The following is a 6000-nucleotide window of genomic DNA, read 5'->3' as shown; positions in this document are numbered from 1 at the left end:
CAGAGAGGGTAATCAAATGAATATCTTGGGAGAGAGAAAAGTCTTGCTCTCATTTATGAAGCCAAATAGTTCTGAAAGTATCAATGTATTTGATATGATTTGGCAAGAAATCATTCATGCTGCCTGCTTCCCTCTCAAGGGATGTCTTCACGCCCCCTTCATCATGAAGATGATTGAAGTGGTGACTCAGTTTTGCTTTGAGAAAGGAATAAGACATCTCTCTTACACCCCCTTCTGGATTGATCCAAACAATCCAGCAGGGCGTCTGAGGAAAGCCCCCTCCAGCTCTCGTGGACATGCTGCTGCCAGCCCCTCGCATCCCTCTCCTGGTCGTGGATCTCCCACACCACGTGGTCGTGGTCGAGGTCGTGGTCGTGGGATGGGAGCTCGACTGGCCCATGGTATTGCAGCCTTCTTTTCCATGTGCATGAGTGTAACACCCCAGGTGTTACTCAGGGTGACCACCCCAGGGTTACCCTTTTTTTTACCCATTATCACATGAAGATTGAATTGGGCAAAGTATACCAAACTTGGAATTCTAGGTCCTAAGCAAGTGTAACCCACCTTGGATGTCATGCCCTAGCTTGTCATGCACATCTAAGTGGGGATCTCCCAAAACCCTAAATCAAAACCCCCATAGGCAATGGGAACCCTAATTGAAGCCATGATCAAAAGAGCATGTAAACCTTATGATCATGGTTTGGGCCAAATATAAAAGTTGTAATATACTTAATAACCTACAATTAATAGTAAGGAAGTACCCCCAAAAAGTTTTCAGAAAAGCCCTAAACAGTTCACCTAAGATTTAGCACAAGGGGGAATTCAGTTTTTGCCTAAGTACAAAAACTAACCCTTGCACAAAGACTCCACATGTTCACCCTAATCCCCTTTTCAAAACCTTTCGACCCAATTGACAAAATGGCGCCAAATTAACCCTAGAACACCCTGGAAAGAGATGACACCTACCCTAGGGCGCTAGACACGACTTGACACCCCTTTTGTCTCGGCTCGGGCTTGGCTGACACAGCAAACTTCTCCCCTCTCTATCTCCCTACCCCGACCATATCTCGACTTGGAACTCACAGCAAAAAGATAGGATTTGGAGCAGAGAAGCGACCGTACACAGTGACTTTGCCAAGATACGCACGCTATGGCACTCTAATCGGCCGTTGAACCATGGCAGAAGCAAGCTTCCACGTGTTCGACGCGAGCTGACATCCGGGGGCGCGCTCAGAGCACGCCCGTGCGCGAACCCCCGCGCGCCCGCGGCCGCCCGTGATCACGCCCGCGCTACGGCTATAAAGCCCGCCCCAGTACTTGGCTGCCTTCCCCGTTACCTCCTCCGTACCTCGCCGGACTTGCCCGAGCCAGCCATTAGCTCCGGCGACCTCCCCGCGACCCGCTAGTGCCGCCCGAGGGCAACCACCGCGGCCAGCCCCTCTCCCGTCCTCCTCTGTTCGATCCAAGCCCTCAGTTAGCTTCCTGGTGAAGCCGTGAGACTTGCTCAAGCTTGACCCGGGGACCCGCGTCACCGGAATAGCCCAATCGTGCTCACTGGAGTTCAAGAACCCGCCGGCGCACGTGGACCGGGTAAGCCCCTGCACCGTTTTCCAATTCCTTGCGCGCATGGCCTCTGTGTCATCCCGTGAAGCTCCTCGTGCACCCTAATTGAACTATACCGCCGTGGTTTGGCCGGAGCAGGAGCCGCCGACGACCCCCGCCGCCTGTGCTCGTGGCCAGGGTAGCTCCGACCACCTCCGACACCGACCCGCACACCGACGTGACCGTCGCGACCTCCCGGACGTCACTGACCACCCCGCCGGAGCTCTACTGCCGCCGGTAAGCCCCACCGCCGTAAACTATGCCGCGGGTACTGTTTAGGCCGGCCAGGGAGCGCGGGTTGGATTTCAGTTAAGTCCAGGGGGCTTTGCGCAATGTCAGTGACCCAAGCCAATAGTGGACCAAGGGATGTTCTGTGAGAAAAGAAAAGGAAAAACCCCAGGGGCCTCAGCGTAAACCTGTTTTCTTTTCCATTTTCGAATTTCTTTTCTTTTTGTTATAACAGATAGCTAAATAAATGCATAACTTGAAGAATATTCATCCAAAAATGTTCAAACCAATTTTGCTAGATTCTGGAATTCATGAACTATTAGATAAAAATAATAGAACCCATGGCTTCTGTATTTCTTTCTGAAGTTTTGAATTAAATAAGAAAACTACTCAAAACTCAATATTAGGAGGAAAAATAGGAATATTGTTTGACCAGGGTTAGAAAAATTTTGAGAAGCTTATATCTACCTACTAGACCAAGTAAAAATGTTAAACCTCTATGTCTACTCCATTTAAATTAGTTTTACCCCTTATTCTATAATATGCTTAAGGATAAGAAAAATAGAAAATGTAATTAAATTAATGAACCAGAGAGTACCTCTATTTTTGTTAGGTTACTTATTCAATATAGTTCACTGGAAAAATATATCATACCCTGTTTTAGTGTAAAATGAGTAGGATCCCTTTTGTTTTAATAAAACAAGTAAAACTTAGGAAAACTCTACAAAAATAACCCCAAGGTAAAAGCACCCCCACCCTTGGGATAACTATTGTTTTATTAGAGAGAACTTAGGAAAAATATGAAATCTGCTGTTTGACATTTTTCAAATAATAATGTAGTAGAAAGAGCCTTTTTGACCTTAAACTTAAGAAAATCATAACTAAATAACCACCCCTTAGTTTTCTGTGATTTTTAGCACAGAGACCTATTATTACTATGGGATGCCAATAAAAATAACCTTTAGGGCAGAACCTATCCCTAACTAAGAGGTGTAGTGTAAAATGGCCCATTTTGCATAACTCTTGTCATTTTTGTTTAAAGCCTAGCTTTTATACTTTAAGCCTCATATTCTTAAAACAAGCTAGAATAGCAAGTGACAACCCACTGTAATTTTTGCAGAATTTTTGGAAATTATTAAAACACTGTCGTAGTTCAAACCTACCCTAGAAACCCTAAATAGAAATTAAGGAAAGGAAAATGAATAATGTGAATTAATGTTATCCTAAAACCCTTGTAATCTGTCCACTAAAATGTATCAAGACAATACCAATCCACTATGTTATTCTAAAAGAAAACCTGAGCTTAAAAGGTAATAAGTCTATATCTATGTATACCACTAGAAGCCCCACAGAACCAGGAAACCACTAAGTTAATTCTTGACTTAGTTTCTTTAGTTTAATGTTCTTAAATCTTGCATAATCATGACATACATGTTCATTGCATTTCGATAGACTGTAATCTTGCTGACGGAGAGTACATCCTCGTGTCGGAGCAAGGAGCTGCTCAGGAGGTAGCCCCAGATCCAGCACCCGAGCCTGCACCAGAGGACCTGCCTGCCACTGCTTTGGAAGGCAAGCCCCGGTTTTATGCATAACCTATTATTTATGCTATTTTACTTCACTTAATGATTGTAGGATTGATTGTGCACTTAGGTATAGGAATTGTTTGAAACCCTAGTTGCATGATCTCAGGAATCCTTTTGAGATGAATACTAGTATGACAGGTCGAGTAGTTGCTTTACTTAATTAGGATCTCGGTAGAAGACGAGTGATTTTTCTAGCACTCGCGCGAGATCAGGAAATTGATTGTACCCACTTTCACGCTGTCATGATATCAGTTGGTGGACAACAATCCATGGGGATTGGTTGTTTACGAGATGGGAAAATGGAATAAGGATTAACGTGCGGATACCTGTGTCAAGCGTTTGAACGTACTAAACACATACCGAGAAATATGGTAAATCGGTAAGCCTAGTACCTGAGTGAACCTGCCCGCAGATTGCCCTCCTCACGCGACCTGAGACGAGGTCTCCCATTCCGGTTATGGTGGGTACAAGTGCGGTCACTGCACGACGGCCAGTCGGGGTCAGTGAGGCATTGTACGCCAAGGCGGTGAGCCCCTTTCTGTTGCCAGGGAATCGATGGGGACGGTTGATATGTGTGGGGACGGAGTGCCCCTGCATGTCGTGTGTTTAGGTTTACCTTGCAAGGATAAAAACTCGATTCGAATCGTCTGCTTCTCGCAGCTAATGAGACTGCTTGATCCATTGTACTGCATTGAGTAATAAGTGAAGGTATGATGAGATGAGATAAGATGTTGATTGTTAATAATGCTTGCTACCATGTATGAGTAGATAGTCCACTTTTAGCCTTAAGAGAGTCACACTTAACTTTGACTAAGTTAAAATCTTGATTTAGAAACTCAGCTAGTGCTTTTGGCAACCAAACCCCACAGCCAAACAGCTGCATGTCTAGAGGTAGAGGAGTAGACTCCTCACACCGGGTAAGTCTAGCTGAGTATTAGTATACTCAGCCTTGCTTGTGGCATAATTTTTTACAGGTTCTCTGGAGGAGATGGTTGCTGGGATAACTTGGCCGTCCACCTTGCCACCGGGTTGGACTGTTGAGTGGGACCCTGCCTCAGCTGAGGAGGAGCATGAGGAGTGAGGGGACAGGCTTCCCCATCTCTCTGTTTAATTACCGTTAGTTTTATTCCGCTGCACTTCGAACAATGATGGTTACTTTTGCAAAAACTCCGATGATGATGATGGTGATGTAATAATTTAATATTCTGACATGTATGGTTTTATGCTTTATTGTATTTGCTCTGTGACTCACCTTCGAGTGAGATTGTGGTACTTGATCCTGTCAGTGGCCGTGTCGGACTAGATCCGAGGGATTGACGGGTTATTCCCATTTAGGGCTTGTTCGTTTTGGAGTGGATTGAGGGGATTGGAGGGGATTAAATCCCCTCCTATACAAATTTGTATAGGAGGGGATTTAATCCCCTCCAATCCCCCTCAATCCGCTCCAAAACGAACAAGCCCTTAAGTGTGGTCTAGCCTCTAAGGCGGGGCTTGGGCACTTAAGTTGGAATAATTCGAGCAGTTCCGCCACAATGAGCTGGCGAGGCGTCAGCGGGAGACTGACGACAACCTTCGTCGTCAAGCCTCTTCCATGGGCATGTCATTTGCTCCCCACTCGCCTGATGTGCCTCTTCATCCTCCTCCACCAGAAATCAATGAATGGCACCAGCAGGCCTATGGGGTGCCCTTCATGACAGTTGAAGATGTAGAAGAAGAGGAAGAATAATTTGATGATCGTGAGCAGTATGCCCCGCCTCCCCACCAGGGGGATCTGGGTCAATCCTCTTCATATCCTCCACCCCAGGATCCATCGGGCAGCTTGTGGCGGAACCGCCCGAATTATTCCAGCTTAAGTGCCCAAGTCACACCCTTAAGGGCAGCAACACACTTAAACAGGAATAAACCGTCAGCCCCTCAGATCTAGTCCGATAAAGCCACTTACCAGGATCGAATACCACTAGCTCACACGAAGGTGAGGCACAGAGAAATACAATAAAACATAATACCATAAATTTAATAAGTATCATTACTGATTACATTATCGGAGTTTCAGAAATAATAACCATAAATTTTAATGCAGCGGAAATAACTAAAGGAGAAAACCGAGTAACATGGCGAAGCCTGGCCACGCTACTCCTCCTGGTCCTCTCCTGCGGAAGCAGTAACCCACTCGACCGTCTATCCCGGTGGCAGGGATGGAGGCCAAGTCACACCAACAACCAATCATCCTAAGGAGTACCTGCAAAAATTGTGCCACAAGCAAGGCTGAGTATACTAATATTCAGCTAGACTTACCCGGTGTGAGGAGTCTACTCCTCTACCTCTAGACATGCAGCTGTTTGGCTTAGGGATGGCAATCGGGTGGGTAGTACGCGGATATATAGTTCGTGAATCCATACCCGCGAGACAAAACTCAACACATACACGTACCCATAAACGTTCGTGGATATGGATCTGTACCCATACCCGTACCCGCCGGGTATCCGTTATCCGGCGGATACCCGTTACCCGCCCGCCCACTACAATGTTAGCATTAAACATCAAACAACAATTTTATCACATTTCAAAAACAATTATCATTCAA

General features: G+C 45.9%; 1 pseudogene; it reads left to right on the top strand.

Moving 5' to 3' along the window:
* The first annotated feature begins 296 nt into the window (after positions 1-296).
* LOC103642487 (osmotin-like protein) overlaps positions 297-6000 on the top strand; it is a 42662-nt pseudogene continuing 36958 nt past the window's right edge.

Source organism: Zea mays, chromosome 10 (assembly GCF_902167145.1).
Source record: "Zea mays cultivar B73 chromosome 10, Zm-B73-REFERENCE-NAM-5.0, whole genome shotgun sequence".
NCBI lineage: Eukaryota > Viridiplantae > Streptophyta > Magnoliopsida > Poales > Poaceae > Zea > Zea mays.
This window is presented reverse-complemented; position numbering and strand designations above follow the sequence as displayed.